Raw genomic sequence first — 22,652 nt, 5'->3', positions numbered from 1 at the left:
GACAATACTAGAGGCAGTCCTACAGTGAAAGGCTATACAGAGTAGATTGCATTAACTTTGCATCTGCAGAATCGGTTCACCAATCTTGTTGCCACCAAGAGATGTTTCCCCTGGACACTTTTTCTTTGCCCGTTCTCTGCTGAATGGGTGGAGATGGGCACAGCCTGGGTGTGGCCAGATAAGAGGTGCAACCAGCAGAACAGCTCACTTCCCTTTTCACGAGAGAGATGGGGGTAAGGGATGGCTTTTAAATAGGCCTCTAGCCTCTGACTGTGGGTCGCCACTTAAGCAAAGACTACAGTTGTGTTAGTCTTGTGGTTGTGCAAATTCAACACCCCTTTCAAGTCCCGTGGATGAAACAATATCAAGTTGTGGAACTAAAGAAGGGCTATCTGTGTTCTGCTTATCTTAAACTATGCTGGGATAGACGATACCTTCTTGCTCAGTGAACTAGCAGCCTTATCATTGCATGTTGCTGTCCTCCAGTTGCCTTCCAAACACCTTTAAAGATATAGATAAGCCTACCAGTGCAATATCAAGCCGTCAAAACACACCTAAAATCACCGGGAAGTTCTGCTTCCTGCCTGTGCCTCATCTGGTTTTGTTTTCTTCACAAAAAGAAACCTCTTCCTTAAAACTTAAGCACAGCAAGAGTAAAGTGCAATGGTTTCCTTTCATGTTGCAATCTCATTTGTGGTGTCCCTTCCTCTGCACTGCACTGCCTCCCAGAGCAAAAACATAACTGGCACAACATCTTTCTGCAGTTTGTGCTGGTGACTTGGCTCATTGGCTCCTCATTGGCTCAGCTGCCTGAGCCCATGGAAATATGACAGAGTCACATCTATTGGCATTTGCTGATCGCATGGTACTGGGTGCACCAACCAAGGAAAGGACAGTCTGTAACAAGACTAAACAGGAATGGCAGAGGGATGAAGAACTTTTTGCTTGAGAACAGGGAATTATGGGCCTCTCTGCTCAAGAACCAGACCAAATCATGGCTTCTTCAGTCAAGTTTAGTTACCCAAACTAATGCCATATCCTACCATTCTTACCTGCCACAATGTGCATGAGGACTAATGTCACAGGAGCTCCAATTTTATTCCAGTGGCTCCCTGCACCTGCCTTATTAATAAGCTGAGAAAAAAAATGAAGGAGAAATGTCTGATGGACATTTCCAACAGATGTCAGAAAGACTTGTTCACAGTGCCCCCCAAAAGGCCCCAAAGTTGTGCAGGCAGCTGTGCAGGCAGCAACCTGATTTGTCCCTTAGCCTCTGCATAGGGGACAAATAATTGGCCCTTGCTTGAAGGAAGATAGAAAAAGTCTCCAAAGTGAGAGACCATGTGGAAAACGAGACAGCTGGCAACCCTTGTTCAAGACAGGGCTTGCTGTGAAGTGCTCTTAATGTTGCTTAAGGAACAATTCATTGTCATTATGGGATGGACAGGGGAGCAGCTGCACCTGGAGCAATTTGCTGGATCGGGGAGCATGATATTAGAAGCCGTTTATTTTGCAAAAAATTAAAGGGCATTTGCAATTACATGGGAACTTGCACAATACATTGGCCTAGGTTTATTTCATATGTCCATGCTGCATAGGGTGACCCAATGCATTGGCAACTATTAATATTTGTGTAGAAAAGGGAATTCAACAGCAAGTGCAGTTTGTTGTTTTTAATGTTGGTGTGATTTGACAATGTGAACCTGCTGCTATATTTCGTATTCAAGACAATGATGAAAGTGACAAAAATGGCTAGGTTGTCCTAGCATTGTATGAGTCAAATTTACTTCTATGGCTCCCGCTATTGAACTGACAACCTGATACACCCTGGGTTAAAGATGTGGAGCTTCCTCCCACCCCACTCTGAAGCAGTTAAAAAAAAAATCCTTACATTGGAAGTGAAACACTTATCAATACTCTATCCGATTAAAGTGGAATCCAATTTTCTCTGATGAAGTGAGGTGGTACTTATGACACGCTCTGGGTTTCACTTGATAAACTTGTCTCCACCAGCGGGTATCACATGATTACAAGGCTCTCTGTAAGAGCTGATCTGAGATAACCACTCCACACCAGCATGCTATCATATAACCATGTAAGTTATCTGATGGTGAAGCACAGACATTTGAATTACCTTGGGCTGTTCTTGCAACACTGCCCAATGTATCCTGATTTCTGCAAAGAGTATAATACACCAAATACTTCTATCAGTATAGTGGCCCTCAGCAACAGCTTTCTGCTGAATCACTTAAAACTCCCTTTACATGGTTTTTAAAAGGCAAGTGCCCGTTTTCTTTCACACAGGCTTATTCATTTAATTGAAACACTTCAAATGGATATTGGGTTGGGAAAGGTTACATCACGTTAAAACAAAATCATCCTCAGCAGTTGTGCCGAGCTATTTAGCCTAATGATGTCAATCATTCTGTGATAAATCAGTCAAAACTTGCTCTTGCAGCTAAACAAACCAGTATTGGCCAAATAAAATTTAACATGTTGAGCCCGACTCAGGATACCACTGCTAAATGGTGGATAAGACTTTTCCTTCGGCTAAATGGCATGAGGCGCTCACAACTGGATGGAATTTTGGGGCTTCAGCTCAATACTTTGCACATAGGAGACCTCAGGTTCAACCCCTGGCTTTTCCAGGTATGGCTGCATCAAGTGGTCTGTCCAAAACCATTGCCAATCTCTGTAAAAAAATACTGACATAGATGGACCAAATAAATCTGTATAAGGCATTAGAGCTTTTCAGCACGTAAATGCTGTGTTTCAATTTGGCTGAAAACCATGGTGCTAGTCATCATTTATAGAATGGCAGTGCTGAGATTTGTCCCTGTTCAAAACACAGGCCTAGATACTTCTAAGGAAACTAGGACTAATTCTTAATTATGGGCAATATTCAACATTTGTCATACTCCAAGCAGTCACATTGAAATAAATGGACTTACATTATGTTGATTCCAGTGTGTCTGCTCTGAGTATGGCTAATGCTGAATATCATTATCCCCCTATTATTATTTACTATTTAATAATAATAATTTGGCACGCCATTGCACCCTCCTCGGATAGAACTACTTGGAAACTTTTTAAAGAACTACAAGATACCCTATTGTTTTGTGGTCACTTGGACAACACAAGGCTAGTAAATGATTTCCTGACAAACAACGGTACCAGCTTAGATGTGTTAATACGAAGAAATTCAGTTAGTGGTTAGATGCCGCTTTTTGCAGAATAAACCACATTTTTATCAGGCCACTCACCAGCTGTGTGCATACATTAAAGACCTAGTTGGTTGCTTTTCTTTTAATTGTTGTAGACCACCAACAAGTCTGGACAACTAAATGCCACTAATGCAACAAACACACTAAGTCAGAAGGCTTGTCTGTTGATAAAATGCAACAGCAACTCAATGTATCTACCACAGAGCTGCAGGCCTACAGAAGTTGTTTGACTATATCTCCCATCATCTTTTCCCATTGGCCATGCTGGCTGGGGCTGATGGGAATTGTAGTCCAGTGACATTCAGAGGGCCACAGGCTCCCCATCCCTAATCTACTGGATGTGGGTAAAGCCCTGAGCAGCCTCTGAGCAATTTCCACCGCTAGAAAGGTCTTGGCTTTCAGATGGGTGTTTTCAGCTGAACTGCTCAGCCTCATTTACAATGACATCATTGGAAATACAGTGTCCTCTAAATCACTCCGACGCACGCATTCGCTTTCTCTGCTGAGCACGATTTGCCTCAGTGTTAAAGGGTTTTGTACTTAAAGGGGGGGGGGAGAGAAACATTTCATAGTAAGACATTTAAATGCCACAGATGTCACAACATTAGATGGTTGAGAGGGGTGTGTGTGTGTGTGTGTGTGTGTGTGTGAGAGAGAGAGAGAGAGAGAGAGAGAGAGAGAGAGAGAGAGAGAGAGAAACAGTGCAGAGAGCTTATCAGGGAAACAACATGCAGTTAGTGGCACTTTACATATGATGCCTCTATGCGCTGGTTCTGTGCAGGTTTTTCTAAAAAAGTCATCTAACAGCATAAATTCCATTCAGATGCAGCCATTATTATGAGAGCATCAATAACAGGAAAATCTAATTAGGGGATAAAAGGCTTGCAAGGGATGGAGCCCTTTTTCATATTGAAATGGTAATGAATTAAGCACAAGCCATGAAGGATATTGTTTTTTATGACTAGTGACAAGTACAAAGGCTCACAAGCCCTGCTTTCCGCCACAGGATTAAGTGAAATGTCTTTCTCATTTTCGCACCCGGCCCTTTCCGCTCTCAGTCAAGCAGCACATACCTTCCGAAATCTGCACGTATGTGCTAAATATGCTTGTGAATGCATTAATGCTGGAAAGACTCTGGTAACGGGTAAAGAACCCGCCTATGTAAGCATGCCCATGCACCTCAAGCCCAATCACATGCAGAGTCTGGAAGCAAGAAAGGGCATGGTTGGAAGCCTAGGTCTAAACACAAATGGACACAACCCACATGACGAAGGTGTCTGCATATGATGTGGAGTGCACAGAATGTTTATCCGTAGCACCAGCCAGGGACATCCCATGACATTTTGCTGTCTGAGGCAGGACACCAAATTCCCCTCAACCCCACATCATGTATCCAAGGCAGGCACTGGAAGCGTAAGTCCCACAAGCAGCCCTTTCCCTTCCCTGGCAGAGAAACAGTACAACAATATCTACAAGTAACAATGTTCTGCCTTTCTTGACACCCACAATCAGTTGCCTGAGGCAGCTGCTTCACAATGGTAGGGCCGGTGCTGCCCACTTATGTGAAACATAACACAGTGAAAACTGTGTCTCAGCTGTCCATTTACTTTAGGCACAACAAATTAAAATACCGGTAGTAAACCACTTTATACCAGGTCAGACTGCCACTGAGCTGTGGTCCTTTTCCAAGGATGCATGCAAAAGATGGCTGATGAACTACAGTCATGCCGGCAGCATCATCTAGCAAGTTACCAGCAGGTAGGAAAGAATCAAATGCCATGATCAGCACTACAGAATCTTCTGAGCAGGATTCTAGCAGGCAACATTTCCCTGTCTGAGTCCTTCCTACGTTAAGTAAGACCACTATGCCCCTTGGGCTACTGTAATGAGAATGACTGTGGAGAGGCACTGTCAATCCAAATCACAGAATAAATGAGCAAATGAGACTTGGCAGTAAGAAAATGGGGATAAGTACAGCAGAGCAACCAATTACTGAGAAAGGGGCTTATTTTGTCTCCCTGCTCTGCAAAAAGTGACAGTGCTGAGGCTGTTATCTGATTCTGACATATTTCATGATGTGCCTATTTTAGCTATGATGAGATACACACTTCTGGAACACCAAATACTTTTCATCGGGGGCCTTCTGTATTTTTGCAGCTAAGCAGCACCCACAAATTAAAATGTTTATTATACCTAATCTATCTATCTATCTAATTTTTATTCCACCTGATAAGAACTCATAGCTGATAAGAACACAGAGCTAACCAGCTAATCATGACCAGACCACAATCACACCGTACATTTAAAGAACTATGATACCACTTTAAACAAAATAAAAAAATTCCTTCCAGTAGCACCTAAAAGACCAACTAAGTTAGTTCTTGGTATGAGCTTTCGTGTGCATGCACACTTCTTCAGATACACTGAAGGTGCTACAAGGTGCTACTGGAAGGAATTTTTTTATTTTGACTATGGCAGACCAACACGGCTACCTATCTGTAACTGGAACCACTTTAAACAGTTATGGATTCTCCCAAAGAATTCTGGGAGTTGCAGTTTAAGGGTGTTGAGTGTTGTTAGAAAACCACAGAACTATGATTCCTGGAGTTTTATGAAAGAGGAATTGAGTGTTAAGCTACTCTGTGTAATGAAGCTCTGTGAGAGGAACAGGGGCGTTAGTATCCTTAAAAAACTACAGCTCCCAAAATGTTAGTAGTGTGTGCGATTCTTTAGACTGAAGCAGCATACCTCAGGGTAATTTTCCAGCCAGCTTCAGTGTAATACACTATTTCTAAAAAGGTTGAATAATGCAGTGACATAGTTGGCAACTAATTTCAGTCTGAATTAAATTAGTGACCACTTAGCTTTAGGGCAATGTGAATTACAACCGGAAAGAGGCAAGACCTGCTAGATGTTTACATTTATCTACCATGCTTAATGGTGTTTACATTGTGTAATGATGTTGTTCAGCTAGTAAATCAGTTTCAAATATAGTACAGGATGACTTGACTTTAGTGCTCAGAAGGCATCACAAAGCACAGCACAATTACAACCCACTTAAACATAAATAAATCCCAAAAGAACACAGTTAAATCGGTCTGCCAGGAAATATGAACAAACTAAACCCTTTAATTTCAATAACACAGCAGAGTTTGTGTCAATTAGGTACTGTTTGTTCAAGTTGCAAGAGGCTAAAATTCTTTACTAAAAGGTGTGCAAATTTTTGTTTTAATTTCTCAATTCATTTTCATTTTAAAAATTCATCTGAATTGCATTCATTTCATTTCTTATTCATTTTAATTGCATACGTCTAGGTCTTCCCAATACGTTTTAACATAAATATCACTGAAAGATCAGGTCAGTCTCCTTCTGCCTCCAACTTCTTCCATATGGCACAAAATTTCCAGGTGTTCTATTACTTTCCTACAATTTTCTAGACTGGATGAAGGATTAACATTTAGCATCTGTCATAGTTTGCTATCTCTTCTCCTTCCCTGAAAACATTTCTCTGATCTGTATAGATGGGTTTTTTTTAATCATTTCTATTGCTATGAAAAACTGAAACAATCAATTTGATGTGTGTATTAAATCTCCCTTGTTTCATAAAATATACAATTAAAAGCTACTTATCCCCCCCCCCGCAAATGCTTGTTTAATAATGCTGCACCACCTTGTATTATTTCCAGAAACAACAAGAAAGCACAACATTATGAAGATATGCAAGATGATAGTCAAATATGAATTTAGCTATTTTTGGTTAATGGGTATATGCCCCACTTTCCCCATCCACCAAGAAGTTGCTCAAAGAGGCTTACAAATATAAAAGCAAAAATAAAAGCAAAAATAACCCAACCATTAAAACACAAATTAACTAACTAAAAGGAGCAGCAAAACCACAAACAGCAGCACCATATATTAGATGCATTAAACAAGAACAGAATCAAATGCTTATGGAGAAAAGGAAAGCTTTCAAACAATAAGGAAGATAACCCAACATTCCACACATACAGGGTGCAATGATGTTTTTGCCAAATGCAATAGCTTTTTTCCTTCTTTTTTCAGGGACATTACATTGCTTTCATTAAATAGCAGGCTTAAACACAGCACAACAAAAACAGAAAAACAGACTTCAAGCAAACTAACATAGCATGAACAAGAAAAACACTTCCCCGTTCAGTTATCCTGAGCTCCAGTGATCAGTAACAGGAAGATTCCAGCTGGCCTGTTTGTTGCACCCTTTCACAAAATCAGAGCTGGAAGGACCACGAGGATCCTCTCCAGTCCAGACCCCTGCAATGCAGGAATCTTTCACCCAACCCAACATGGGACTTGAACCCATAACCTTGAGATTAAGAGCCTCATCCTCTATCACAGGGCTCAGCAAACTTTTTCAGCAGGGAGCTGCTCCACTGTCCCTCAGACCTTGTGGGGGGCCGGACTATTTTTTTTTTTTTTAAAAATGAACGAATTCCTATGCCCCACAAATCACCCAGAGATGCATTTTATATAAAAGCACACATTCTTACTCATGTAAAAACAAGCTGATTCCTGGACCGTCCACGGGCTGGATTGAGAAGGCGACTGGGCAGATCCGGCCCCCGGGCCTAAGTTTGCCTACCCATGCTCTACCAGCTGAGCTATGTCAGGGCCTACAATGAACCTCCAGGGGTCAGACCCCACCTGAGAAATTTATATACTCTTCCACAGTGCTATTTTTCTAGAAAAAGGGGTGTCAGGACTCACCATGAACGCCTCCCTCGTTCTCTTAGAATGGCACTGGTGAGCACTGGAGAGGTGCTGGAACTGGAAAAAACTCTGCTCTTCTAGACTCTTGGTGGCTTGCTGGCCTAATACCCAAATTCAACCCACCTGTCAAACAAGGCCAATCTACAGGGCCCAGCACAGTCAATCAACTCTGCAGCTGCATTCCTGCTGGCAGGTACTCAGTCTACACCTGGCCCACCAGCAGGTCTTCCCACATCCTGCTGCTACTTAGGCTGGGTAAAAGCAAACAATGAAGCAAACCCCAAGCCCTTGCCGCTTGCCAAGGTGCTACTAAGCAGGGAGGCAGAATCTTACAGACCAATCAACCTATCTCCTTGAAATACAAGTGTCTTTCACAGTAGGTTTCCCCTACAAATGACACCTGCAAGAGGGCCAGAACATCCGTTCTTAAAGGATGAGCAGATTGCCAAGAGATCTTTCAAGCAGCTTGGTCTCATGGGCTTTATAAGCTATAACAAGCATCTTTAGATTTAGATTCCTACATTATGCTAGCTTTTGAAGCCCATTTAGCCACCGGTTCCACCTGCACATTTGTAAACAGATTACAGATCACTCACACTTTACACACATTTAAACTTGTACAATTTCAACTTGACATACTTGGTGACTGGCCAATTGAAATTGCACAAATTAAATGCAATGACGGTGGAGAGCTTAAAAGCTATTTCCATGCTGGGAAAACCTTGCACAAAAATAGCTTTCGAGCTCTGGGAGGCTCTCATGAGATCTTGCAAGAGCTTCCCAGAGTCCATGTGAGAGCCTCCACTGGAGTTGCTACATTGCTGGAAGAAACTCTGCGAAGGCTGCCCTTGCAACTCAGGGCAATGGGAGAGTGAAATAGTTGCATCAGAGAGGAGTGCTTCTGCTTTCCAGTTTGCAGCTCTTATCTTTTCTCAGTAAATAATAAAATCACATGGCTACAATAAGAGGAAACCCTTTGTTTGTTATGGTGCCTGGGGTGAAGACTCATCGATACAAACCCCATATAATTAAGTGATAATATTTATAGACTTCAGCTTCCTGCTTTCTTTTTGGTGTCCTGCTGATGGACTAACAGCAAACAAAAGCTCATGTTCTTAATGTTAGAGGCACAACATTAATGCTGCTGGAGAAACGGGAGCGGAAAGCCAGTCTTCCGAAGGGAGCTGCTTACATTCTTTTTCTCTTGTCCCAGGAGAGCAGCTCTAAGATTCTTGCTATATAGTACATTATTTCCCCTGCATTCCACACTTCCTCCAAAAGACAACTGGAGTCAAGCGCATCTGGGGACCCTGCCTGTGGGAAAATGATTGCTTGTACATAAGAGCATGAGCAGAGTTCTTATTATTGCAGAGTGATTTTACAGCACGAGATATTGTTAAGAGCATGATGAGCATGTGAACACCTCATGCTAGACTAATGATTGGCTCACGTAGCATAACACTCTCTTTGTCTGTGTGGGCAAGGGCAAGGTTGCATTCCTTTGATTGTTACTTTTGAGTACCAGGCAGAGCAAGCGCAGTGCTGGAGGAGAGAGGATGATCTTATTTTCACTGCGCACAATAAACATTGCATGGCTAAAGCCAAAGCTTTTTCTTCAAGTCATCTTGGTGTGAGACTGATTTTCTTACTGATGTCGAGCTGGTTCTCGACATTTGGTACCCCGTGTGACTACCTTCGGACTCCACGTTGTTTCTCATCGTTCAGCGCTCACCACACGTCTTTCATCCGCTATGGATCCCGGTGAGTGCTCCCTTGCTGCCCCGTGTATGTGATTCTGGACTACGTTAAGGACTTATCAGCACTTATCTCGCCCGGCAAGGGCTGCAGACGCGTCGTTCATCCACCTAGTGGATCCCTGGTGAGTGCTCCCGACCCCCCCCCTTTCTTTTGCCATTATGGGGCAGTCTCTCTCTCCACCACAGAAAAAGTTTTTTGAAGACCTTAAATTTCTCTTGGCCAGCAACAGCCTCATTGTCTCAGATGCTGATCTGAAGTCCCTTATAGAAGCATTGGATACTCACTGCCCCTGGTTTTTTCTTCAGGAGGGGAATTGGCATTTAAAAGACTGGGAAAAAATAGGACAATTTTTCCAAAACCATCCTCAGATTGATGTCAAAGTTTTGCATGCCTGCTGTAAGGTTTATAAGGCTATCTCAAGCCTAACTCCTACAAATCTCCTCCTGGCCGCTGCTTCAGCTCCTTTGCCCCCCCTCCCAGTCCTCATGCTGCCTTCAGAAGCACCGACTTATCAGCCTCCTAAACAGGCAGACATTTTTCCTCCTTCGGCTCCTGTCGTCCCTCCTCTGCATTCTTCGCATTCCACACCCCCCATTTACACTCCTCTCCAAGAAGAGATTCTTTGTACTGCAGCTCCGTTGCTGCCTTTTGATTCTGATACTCCAAATCTCTTTCCTGTGATTGCTCCTGCACCCCCAGCCCCCGTCATGCTGACCCAAACCGATGTTCTCGATGGGCTGACGGGAGGAGCAAATTTTCTTCCTATTGCCCAACAGTTGGCCCTTGATCCTATGTATTGGGCAGCCACCACAGCCTCAGCCCAAGAGACTTTGGCCTCTGTCCCTGATGACAAGACTGAGCGCAATGGCCGGTGGGGGAGCGTCAGACAGGGTCCTGCAAAGCCCTATGGACAATTTGTTGATCGCTTGTTTAATACCTTCAAGCGGCAAGTTCAGGACCTGGCAGCACAAGAACTGACTGTACGCCAGCTTGCGTTTGCTGATGCAAATGAGGACTATAAGCAAGCGCTGCACCTTCTAATGGCAACATCAAATATAGCCATTGCTGATATGCTTAAAGCCTGCCAGTCAGTGGGCACTGCTAGCCACGGCCTGCTAGCCACGGCCTGGTCCTCCTCCGTGTCCCAAAATCCTGCAAAGGATAAAACCTGTTGGATTGACAATGGCTAAGGAAAAACTCCAGCGGACTTTACCCATTACGTACCTGGGACACAAGCTGACAGCATCTGCAGCCATTCCAGTTACGCCTCAACTACAGTTTCCTGGTTATCTTAGATTGGTGGATTTACAACAAATTCTTGGACAGCTGAATTGGATAAAGAGTTATTTGGACCTGCCCACCTCCACTATGGCTCCACTATTTTCTGCCCTTAAAGGACATAAGGATCCAGCAGACAAGATCACAATCACCTCTGCAATGGAAGAGGCTCTTCCACAGCTGTTCCAGTGTTTCCTGGCACGCTGAAAGGCCATCTTCATCACTACTGCATTGGCCCCCTTTTCCCTGGGAAGCCACTTCAACCACCAAACATCATTACAGTTTTGCTGCCTCTTGTTTGGGAAGTGAGCCTGGCTTTGAAAGATGTCCTTGCTGGACTGGCATCGCTTGGATTTTACCCCCCAGATTTTTTTTTCTCCTCCCTCAGGAGTCCTGCCCTATGATGTGTTCCCCTGAGCATGTACAGAGGGCTGTCTTGGAACTATTGTGGACTCTTGGCAAGGGAGGGGGTGAGAGGATTTTAGTGTGTTCAAGTTGTTTCATTTTTGTGCTTTGGCATGGTTCCCGGACAGAAAGCAAGTTGCAATATGGTTCTTTATATGGCCTGCGAAGACAATGTGCCCTGTTCTCGACCTTGTTGCAATCTTTTTAGTTACAGCAAGCGGAATATGCTTGGCTGTTGCCTTTTAGCTGCTGAGAAAAATGATTTTGAAAAGCTTTAAAAAGCTTTGAGCTTTTTTTTTTGGTGGTGGTATTCTAGCATTCCAGTAAATGCTTCATTTAAGATTAGCAATAATATGAAGGACAATCGTATAAGTTTATCACCTGTGTTTTGTTGCTTGCAGAAATAGTGCCTTATTGTTTTTGTTTTAATCATAATAGCAATAAAATTTTAGGTCATTATCCATATTGTAATTGGACCTATGAGTATGTTAATGAATCTTCTTGTTTTCTTAATGTTACAACTATGAGTGATAGGCCAAAAGTCTCAGTTAATAATGTCACAACCTACATGACTTATGAACAACAGGCTGCGTGTAGAGATTTTTATGCTTGGTTGGACTGGATGAGAAAGAGCAGTAAATCTGCATATTTGCTTCAATCTGATTTAGGGTTATTCTGTGGCAAATTGGACCGAAGCTTTGTTTTTAATTCTATCATCTTTGTTTTAAAAATAATTAACAAAAAAACAAAACAAAAAAGTCAGAAATGAGAGAAGTTGCTTTATAAATTTTTTATGCTTTAAATGTAATCTTTGCCTCTAAAGGTGGAATTTATGTCTTAATTCATTTTCATTGTTGTATGTATATAACTGATCAATCAACCAATATCTCTGCTACTATTGATTATATGGAACAAATGATAACCCATAATCCTTTGAATCCACCTGAAAGTTTTGATCCATGGGAGTGGTTGTCTTCTTGGTTACCTAATGGATTATGGTTAAGAAATTTATTATTGATTGTAATTGCATGTTTGTTGTATTCAATGCTTGCTTTTTTTTTATTTCCCAATGTATTGCATGGTGGTACCGACCACGGCCCACCACAAGGGTTACAAGGGGAATTTATGTTGCAAAATATAAACGCTTAGGTAATGGGAATGCGATTTTGATTAAGGGCCCCTCTTATAATATAACAAGAAAAGAGGGCATGTGGGAAAATGATTGCTTGTACATAAGAGCATGACCAGAGTTCTTCTTATTGCAGAGTGATTTTACAGCACGAGATATTGTTAAGAGCATGATGAGCATGTGAACACCTCATGCTAGACTAATGATTGGCTCACGTAGCATAACACTCTCTTTGTCTGTGTGGGCAAGGGCAAGGTTGCATTCCTTTGATTGTTACTTTTGAGTACCAGGCAGAGCAAGCGCAGTGCTGGAGGAGAGAGGATGATCTTATTTTCACTGCGCACAATAAACATTGCATGGCTAAAGCCAAAGCTTTTTCTTCAAGTCATCTTGGTGTGAGACTGATTTTCTTACTGATGTCGAGCTGGTTCTCGACACCTGCCTTTCCCTCTCTGCTCACAGTTCAAAAAGCAGCCTGAAGGCAATTTGGTGCTAAAAAAAAGTACAAGAGGGGAAAGGGTTAAACAGACCCTTTTTCCCCATTTGGCCATAGCCTGGCCTAGGAGTCCCACTTCATGCAATGTCTAAATTATCCTAACAAAAGGGGTAAACTTTGTTCCTAATCTGCACCTCCATCATCATAGTCTCCTATGGTTTGGCCTCATCCATCGTCCTCAACTTTTCCTAATAGCCAGCTTAGGACCTATTCTAACTACAGCTGCCCCACGTTTCCTCACAGAAAGCCACACTTTTAAAAAACCGCTATGCTAAAACAAACAAACACCACCTCTAGAACTGGAGTGTAACTTTATACCTCTGCAATCCATGCAATAGTAAACTCTCTTTGCTTCCCCTTGTGGTATGAAGGGTCAGTGCAGCCTTTTGCAGAATCCATGGAATACAGGACACTTAGGTCACGTCTATACTATCCATTTAAAGCACTCTCATGTCACTTTGCAGTTATTACTTTCCCAAAGGATCTTGGGAACTGTAGTTTGTTAATGGTCCTGAGAGTTGTTAGGAGACTCCTATGCCACTCGCAGAACTGCAATTCCTGGAGTTCTCTGGGAAGAAGGATCATTAAACCACTCTGGGAATTGAATCCCCTGGTGAAGAATAGTCGAGGCTCTTCTAATCCTGCAAGGAAGCCGGGTTTCAGCCCTTATCAGGTGATGCACAGGAAGATGCATACCTTGTAGAAAGGTGGTGCAGTTAACCAGAAGCTTGGTGGTTTGAGTCCTCCCAATGGGGGCTGTGGACAGCATTTCTGCATTGCAGGGGGTTGGACTGGATGACCCTCGGGGTCCCTTCCAGCTCTATGATGCCATGATCAATTGCACTCATCTGATGGTGATGTTTGTTTCTACCCGGGTCCAAGGCTTTTTACAGATGACATGCTTCTTGTCAGCACTCGTTCAGGGTCGTGGGATCCCCCCCCCCAATATATAGGTTGAGCAGAAGATGAGCAAGCAGGTACCCACACTGGCTATATTAGGCTTGGAGTTTCTTCCTTCCGCTGCAAACCTGATTTTTCTCTAACCAGCAGCAAAAGGGTGTGCTGCGACTTTTATAGCAAGCCCCAAACCCACCCCTATTTCCCTCACTTGCCATGAATACTCCTGGACAGAACACGGGCCTCAGCCCTTACCTTGGCCACTGGGTACCACCTTCCATTCCTAACTTACCACGACTGCCAATTAAATTTATTGTTAGAGGCCAAGCTAATGAGCAAGGCCACAAGTAGCTCGTAATAATATGCAGGCTCCTTTTCGGGGGGGGGGGGATCTTCTCTAGACTTTTATTGCTCATGTGGCTTTGTTCTGAATTAACTTGTTACCTCTGGGAAATCTGTCTAATTCGTTCATGGCGTTTCTTACATGGGCTTAGTCATGGCTACTTGCTTAGATGGCTTTAAAAGGGAATTAGATAGATTCATGGAGAGTAATGCCTACTCTTCATAAAGGCAATGCGCAACCTTGTGCGCACTCCTTTCACTGAATGCCAGACTCTGGGGAGCAACCGCCGGAGAAGGCTGCTGCCTTTGTGTCCTAATTCTGAGCTTCCCAGAGGCATATGACCAGCCACTGTAGGGAAAAGGATGTGGGAGCAGGAGGACCTTTGGTTTGATCCAGCAGGGCTCTGCGTGCATTCCTACGACTCTTCGCAGAAGTGCATGACGAAGACTTGGTTTCTTTAAAAAGAGCAGACATGAAAGGAACATTCCTCACTTAGGAGTGTTAATATACAAATGGCTGAAAGACTCCACCTGTTCTACTGAGGATTTTCTGTCCAAATTAATTAATATCATGGTGCTTCTTTTAAAGGGGAGGGAAAAATGTATCTCACTTGTACAAGAGACTTGTGGAGGAACAAATGCAGTTCTTAAATGCTGGATTGTGCTTGTCGGAATCTGCAAAGGAACATCCCCCTCTATTTTCTCTAACAAACGGTCTGTGTAAAACACCCCATGGCAATATCTCCTACGGAGACATTTTCAGCAGACAACAAAGGCTGGAGCACTGGGAAAAAATGTTTTCTTCTTTTGTAGGGTGGTAATGATGTGATCAAACAAGGACATAATGGCAGCTCGGCCTATTATCGTGGTCCCTGGACAAAACACCAGCCGGTTTGAAATAGGTGTTCCTGTAGGCATGAAAGGAAGCCATCAGATTGAGACAGCGTGTGTAAATGTGTATTTCCATGCTTGGGTGTTTGAATGGCTTCCAGAATTTGGTTATGGGGGAGATGGTAGTAGTGAACGGAGACTCTGCCATCTATAGGCTTGAAATCCTATGTGCATGTTTCCCTAGGGAGGCAAATGAGGAGCCGCCACACATTGGCCCTTTCAAAACTGGGCTCCTATTAATACTGCTGAAGCTTCCATGCCAAGCTTGAACCAGAATTGAAAGCGTGTTTCCAGCCTCAGCTGCTGTATTGGGAATACAGTTGTACCTCAGAAGTTGAACAGAATCTGTTCCAGAAGTCCGTTCAACTTCCAAAACGTTCAGAAATCAAGGCGCAGGAAGGTCCTGCAGCCAATCAGAACCCACGTCAGACATCTGGGGTTCCAAAGAACATTCGCAAACCGGAACACTCACTTCCGGGTTTGCGGCGTTCGGGAGCCAAAACATTCGTCTCGCAAGGCGTTCGACTTCTGAGGCATGACTGTATTAATTTTGCCAGTTACCCAGCACCCTGGACACTTCCAGATTAAAATACTGTCATAGTGTTGCACGCCACCCCTAAGGAAACAAAGCGAACAGCTCTATGCTTGATGGGAAATGAGTAAGTCCCCCTTCCTCAGCTGGCTGGTGGTTATAATAATAATAATACAGTGGTACCTCGGTTTACGAATTTAATCTGTTCCGGAATTCCATTCTTAAACCGAAGCACGCTTTCCCTAATGAGGCCTCCCGCCGCTGGTGCCCTTCCACCGTTGGGATTCCGAGGCAAAGTTCTCAAACCAAGACACTATTTCTGGTTTTGCAGAGTTTGTAAACCAAATCGTTCTTAAAGTGGACTGTTCTTAAACCGAGGTATAATAATAATAATAATAATAATAATAATAATAATAATAATATATTTATACCCCACCCATCTGGCTGGGTTTCCCCAGGCACTCTGGGCTGCTTCCAACAAAATATTAAATACAATAATTCATCAAATATTAAAAGCTTCCTTAAACATAAAGACAAAGGCTGCAGTTGAGAGCTATGTGAGCCTGAAGCTGGCAGCAAAGCAACAGGCTGGGAAGCCACAGAATCAGAGCCATGCCTGATTTCTGCCTGAGTCCAAGGCAGCAGCTATGGGGGGAAGCAAGGCCTTCTTGGGGCCTAGCACAGAACTGCTCCCTTTGTTTCCTTAATGGCCTACAGCGGTACCTTGGGTTAAGAACTTAATTCGTTCCAGAGGTCCGTTCTTAACCTGAAACCGTTCTTAACCTGAAGCACCACTTAACTAATGGGGCCTCTCACTGCCACTGCATGATTTCTGTTCTCATCCTGAGGTAATGTTCTTAACCCGAGGTACTATTTCTGGGTTAGCGGAGTCTGTAACCTGAAGCATCTGTAACCCGAGGTACCACAGTATTGCTTTATCAGGAAGCTAGCCAGGAATTAGAAGGGTCTCAGCATACAGCCTATTCTCCCGCCAAAAACTTAGAACACTACCTGGGTCGTCCTTGGAAATGTCTGGAAATGTCAATTGGTGCAATATGCATTGGTGAGGCTTCTGATGGTAACCCAGTTTATTCAACCATATTACAAAACACTAATATTAGATCAGTGACATTGGTTCTGAATTTGTTTGCTGGTGAAATTCAAGATGCTGACCCTTACCTTCCAAGCCCTGTAGGACTAGGAGATGTTCAGTTATTTATTCCTCCACCCTGTGAGATGTGAGAACAAGGGTGCAGGACCAGATCATCTCAACAACAGGGATCAAGTTATGGAATTCAGTGCTTCAGAAGATCTATCTACCTCATTGACTGAGTTCAGATGGCAAGTTAACCCTGTTTCAATGCAATGTTTTAAGAAATTGCCCACTGCTGTTCTGGGATTCTCCCAGCTGCTACGTGGTGCTCTGGGGACCTAACAGGAATGAAAGCATAATATGTAAGTAATTAGGGAAATGAATATAGTTGGAATTTCAAAGAATTAAAAAATGGGCAGGGGCGGAACAGGCTGGGGACAGGCAGATAAGTAGAATCAACATTGTCAAGATAAAAATAGTAGTAAAGATACCTACTTGTTTTGATATCTTCAGGTTATTTCAGTTCACAACTGCAACCATTTCTTTCTGCTTTCCTTTAGCTAGACTCTTTTCTTGAGCCTGTGAACCAGGTGACTGTGAAATACATTTCACTGCATTTGGCCCTAATAGCGTCTTAATAATATTCATGTCTCTCACTGTCTCTTTCTTCTTAAAGCGTGACTCTTCCATCCCCACCATAATTCACATTTTCTACACTTGTGTCCAGTTTTAGCTAAGAAAATAGAAAGAAGCAAGCACTTGTTTGACAGGCAAATTGACAAACAATGACAAACAATGATGCAGAACACTGCGAGGATTTATTTATTTTTTGTAAGCCTCAGAGTTCTCCAAAGGTTTTGTGCTATTTTGGCTCTTACAGAAGTTGAGCAATCCCCTATGGATTCCTTAAAGGAAGTTCACCTTCTTCAGGATGTGGAAATGCCTATACAAAAGAAAACATTGATTATGGTTTGTGAGTATCTGTGACTGCTCACACAAGTCCTGATCCAGGAAAAAAAGCACGTTTGGTAGCAAGGCAGCCATGGGAAGGGCCACAGCTCAGTGGCAGAGGTCACAGGTTTGATCTCTGGTATCTCCAGGTAGGATGGGGGGAGGGAACCCTGCCTAAAAAACCTGGAGAGCTGCTGTCAATCAGTGTGGACAATACTGAGCTACATGGACCAATGTAGATGGACAGCTGAAACGGCGAGGCTTTATCAGCATCAGTTGTTTGTTAAGGGAGGCAGAGAGTCCGGGTTCATTCCCGTTCCCTGTACCACACAACACAGAGCCCCAGATGTTCTCACCATATGAGTAATCTACGCAGCATATATGGTAGCACTGAGAAAAAGGGGTAAACAAAACATATTTGTACAGTATGACTCAAAAGGCAAAAATGCATTAATTAACCGGATTCAGCATATCTGACATCTGCTGTTCACACTGAGAGAGATCCCTGCTTCTCCAATTGGCAAAGCAGGGACTAGCAAGGGGAGTCTAAACAACGCAGCCCAGAAGGGTCATTGCAAAGGCTCACCTTAGATGCAGAGAAATAGAAATCTGTTTTGCGCCGATATTATTCCAAGCTGTTTCTGCAGTTGGCTAGGTTTGTAGAATTCTCAGGTTTTTCAAGCTCTCGAGAGAGGAGTCTTTGGACTCCCAAACAGGTAGAGTAAAAAATTTCTTGTACTAGTGAGCCCCTGAACAACCCCTCCCTCCTTTCTTCCTGCTGGGCCCATTATTGGAGCTCTTTTCTCCAGCCTTTGTGCATCACTCAAGAAAAGAGAGAATTACACAAAAACTAAAGCCATGCACACTTGTTATTTCCATGTAGAGCATACCTGGATGCAGACTGGAGAGGAGCCACTCTTTTCACCCTGTCCCAGCAATGGATCTTCTTCTCATAGCAACTGCATGTGGTTGTCTGCATGCAAAAGCCAGGCCAAGGTGCTTGCGCCTCCTCACATGTAGGGGGTGCTGCCCAATTAGAGCAGTTGGTTGTGTGAGTGTGCCAATGGCACACAATCCACACATGCAAGGAGGGGCTGGTGCTTTAGACATTGTATTTGGACAAGGAAACCCAGACAATGGGGCCGGGGCTAAAAGTGCAGCCCTGCTACAGCCTGCCCTTTGTGCAAGAAAGGAGTGCAGAGGGTTTATTCACTGTCTCAGCCTAGCACTGTAACAACAACAATAACAACAACAACTTATTATTTATACCCCACCCATCTGGCTGAGTTTCCCCAGCCACTCTGGATGGCTCCCAACAGAATTAATGATAATAATAACAATAAAAAAGCAATAAAACATCAGACATTAAAAACTTCCCTAAACAGGGGAAGCTTACCTGACACCAATACCGATTGCCGTTACTGTCTTATGTATTTATTTATATACCACTTAATACCAGGATAAGCATCCAAGCAGTTTGCAAATATAAAAACCAATTGTGCAGGCATTAAAATATAAACACCCATAATTGAAATGCACGATAAAAATCCAATCAAAATATAAAAATTACAGCTGGGATACCTCAGTTGGTAGAGCATGGGATTCTTAATATCAGGGTTATGGTTTCAAGTCCCACATTTGGCAAAATATGCCTGCATTGCATGAATTTGGAACTAGATGACTCTTGTGGTCCATTCCAGCTCCATGTCTATGATTCTATATAAATCAACATAGTTAAAATAGGCAATAAATGAACTTGGAAAAAACCAGATTTGGAAAGATAAAGTTTGGATTGAACTGGAAATGGGGGGTTGGACTGACCCCCCTTTGCAGGGATGGTTGGACTTTCCGAGTCTGGTAATGGGCCGTCAGAGGTTTGGAGCTGTTGGGACTTTCAATTTTGGAGGGAATTTGAAATATGTTTTTAAACATCACATGGAGCTTAGTCTGGACTGTGAGAAAAGGGCTGATTTGCTGAAAAGGGTCAAAAACACTATTAAGCTGGAGTTCCCGCGAGTGAAAGGAAAATATGAAGAAGAGTTGCGAAAGGGACATGGAAGAGATTTAAAGGCCTCAGATATAAGAGCACCAGGTTAATGTGCCAGACTAGTGGGATAAAAAAAAGACTGACAACCCCGGGACCGGGGGGAGGGGATGCTGGAAGAAGATTGGATTGCTTTTATTTTATTGTATCTTTTTATATTATTACTACTAGAAATGTTTTATGAATTTTGGGAAAATGTTGAGATGAAATTACTTGGCTCTTGTAAAAATGTCTAAAGAATCTGGCAAAAAGGTAATGGTTATGAGAAGCTGGCAAAAAAGATTTAAGTTTTAAGCTCTAAGGTCGTTTTTATAAGACAAGATGCTAATAGAGTAAGGTAACGTAATGATAAAATATTATGAATTATGGAAAGGATTTGCTGCGACAATTATTAATTAAGATACAAGAGATGGGAGGAGGAGGAGGTCATGGAAAGAAGGTACCAGAAATTGGAGAATTTGAAAGTGATGGTTTTATTTTCTCTTTTTCTTTTTTTGTCTTTTTTCTCTTTTTTGTAATGTTGTCTTTTTTGTGTAATTTTAATTTTTTTGTGTTTCAATAAATATTATTAAAAAAAAATAAAAAAATAGGCAATAACACAATTTCATCAAAACAACTCAGAAGACTAAAGAGATGAAGTGAATGCTAAAGCAAACAGGTGTACAATATATTTAAAAGCCAGTAGAATGTAACATCGTTTTACTTCAGAGAAAGTAAATATCACAGCACTGGTGCCACCAGAGAAAAAGCCCAACTTTGCATCACAATAATCCTTAGGATGTGGCAAGATTCACTTGGCTTACATCAGGCACTTGAAGACATGTAGGGAAATGTAATCAGACCCAGTTGCTATTGCTACTGCAGCCAGTTAAGCCAATGGGCAGGGAACTGGTTGGCAGAATGACCAAATAGGTATCGGCATCAGCACCAGTGGGACCCTCCCAGGACACTTGGCCAAGGGAGCTACAACACCCAACAAACTACAGGAGAAGCTGCTGTCTGGACAGGCCTTTGCAGCAATGACAGCTATTTTCTGCTTTGAATGTTTATGGCCCAAGAAGAAACGAGGGCTTGACTTGCATTTGTTCCCCAAACAGAAGAACTTTTCATTCCGAGTTCTGCAAAGGCTCTTGATAATTACCCCGATTATGCCTGCCACTAAACAGCAAGTGCCATTTATAAATACTCCGAACAATTCTGAGTGCCAGCACGCTTATTACTACCTCTGTTTGTTTTCATTAACTAAAGATTTAACTGCCTTGGTAACCGGCAATTCTGGCTATATTTGTAGTCTGACTGAGGTCAGGACAACATGTGAATGTTTCTTTTCAGGGCTGAAAGTCTGTGATTTGTGTCAAGGTACTAATTCATTATTATGCCTCGTCTGTCGCCGTTTTGCAAAAAAACTGACAACCACCAGCCAAAAAAGAGACAAGGAAGAATAGAAAATTTAATACACAACTGTGATTGAGCTAAATTAAGAGGAGGGGGAGAAGGAAGATTTAAAAAGGAAAAGATGCTAGACAGAGCAATCCTAACTTGGGGATGATCAGAGTGGCAGAGAAGGGTGGTGTTTTTTCCCCTCGCTCCTCCAAGGAAGCATAGCAGAGGCACGGTCTGGGCCAGCCTAGGATCCAGCAGATCCTGCGACAGACTTGCTCCACTCCACACCATTTTGCTACTGCCGGCAGAAACACCAACACCACCAGCTCCCAAGGCACCCACACCTTCAGTGGGCACAACAGGTGCTTTTGTGGAGCTGGATGAGCTTGGGGCGGGGGTACTGTGGGGAAAAAGACATATTTGCCAAATCCACACCCACTCACCCCGCCATCCCAGAGCCATCCCAGAGCTCCCTAAATGAAACAGACATACCCAGAAAATTAATCCTATATATCAATAGCAAACTCAAGATTTTGAGTATGGAGTCAACATGGGCCATCCATGTACACAACTAAGGCTTGCAGAAACACAATGATCTTTAGAAATAAATTCTATGTGGGATTTCCTCCTCTCCATCCCTGCTCATTGAAAACTGGAAGGGATCAGTAGCCATGAAACGCTGACTACTGGGTGGGTGAGCAGGGGGAGAGGAGGAATGGAATATCCTGGGAAAGGGTACCTAGCTGACATTCCCGACAGGAGCAGTCCATGCCGCAACATTTTTGTTGTTGCAGATCTCAGTGCATTGCTTTAAGAAAGCAAGCTTTATTGATTGATTGAGTAGGTATAAAACATTTCCATTTCTCATTTGGGCTTTAAAAGAGCCCCACAGGTTTCATTCTTTTATTACAGTGATTGAATACAATGGTTCACAGCTGTGGCTGTAACTATGCAACTGTAACAATACTTCTTGAAAACGTGATAAAAACATTAATGGGTAAAAAAGAAAACCACACCAATACCTAAGAAAGAAAGAAAGAAGAGATGCTCAAGCCACAGAGAAAGCGTAAAATTACAATGCATGTAAAAGCCTTGGGGAACAAAAATATATTTATCACCCCCTTGATATGCAACAAAAAGGGGTCAGTCTAACTTCCTTGTTGTGCAGTTGGGGTGCTCCTACTGATAAGGCTCTGCCCCAGGTCCCTACCGATTACAGGACCCAGAACAGAGCCCCCAGTGACAACCATGATTGAAAGACAGGCAAGTTCATGTAGGAGGAGCCAAACCTATATAGCACTCAGCTTCTTCTGATGGTTCAGCTGCTGAACATAGTTGTATCTGAAGTACCATCTACCTTAATTGGATGACATGGAAAATACAACTGACCACATTTTGCCCAGATGTAGTGATGGTGGGAATAAAGTTTAACTGATTGATTTGTGCCTGTTGCACAGAAATGTGCTTAACAGGCTTCAGTATG

The 22,652-nt window shown here is 42.9% G+C and overlaps 1 long non-coding RNA gene across 2 annotated transcripts in view; it reads right to left on the bottom strand.

The window, feature by feature from the left end:
* Window positions 1–19,473, bottom strand: part of LOC309515589 — a 38,390-nt gene extending 18,917 nt beyond the window's left edge. The window contains exons 1-2 of one of the 2 annotated variants that reach the window (XR_014212535.1): window positions 18,457–19,473; window positions 16,878–18,426 (exon numbers count right to left, since the gene is read on the bottom strand). This is a non-coding gene — a long non-coding RNA (uncharacterized lncRNA). Of the gene's footprint in view, window positions 1–16,877 lie in introns of both variants that reach the window. The other variant, XR_014212536.1, reaches the window with a different exon arrangement.
* Window positions 19,474–22,652: the final 3,179 nt, after the last annotated feature.

Source organism: Podarcis vaucheri, assembly GCF_965113315.1.
Source record: "Podarcis vaucheri genome assembly, chromosome: 12".
Lineage (NCBI taxonomy): Eukaryota > Metazoa > Chordata > Lepidosauria > Squamata > Lacertidae > Podarcis > Podarcis vaucheri.
The sequence above is the reverse complement of the archived record's forward strand: the minus strand, read 5'-3'. Positions and strand labels throughout refer to the sequence as shown.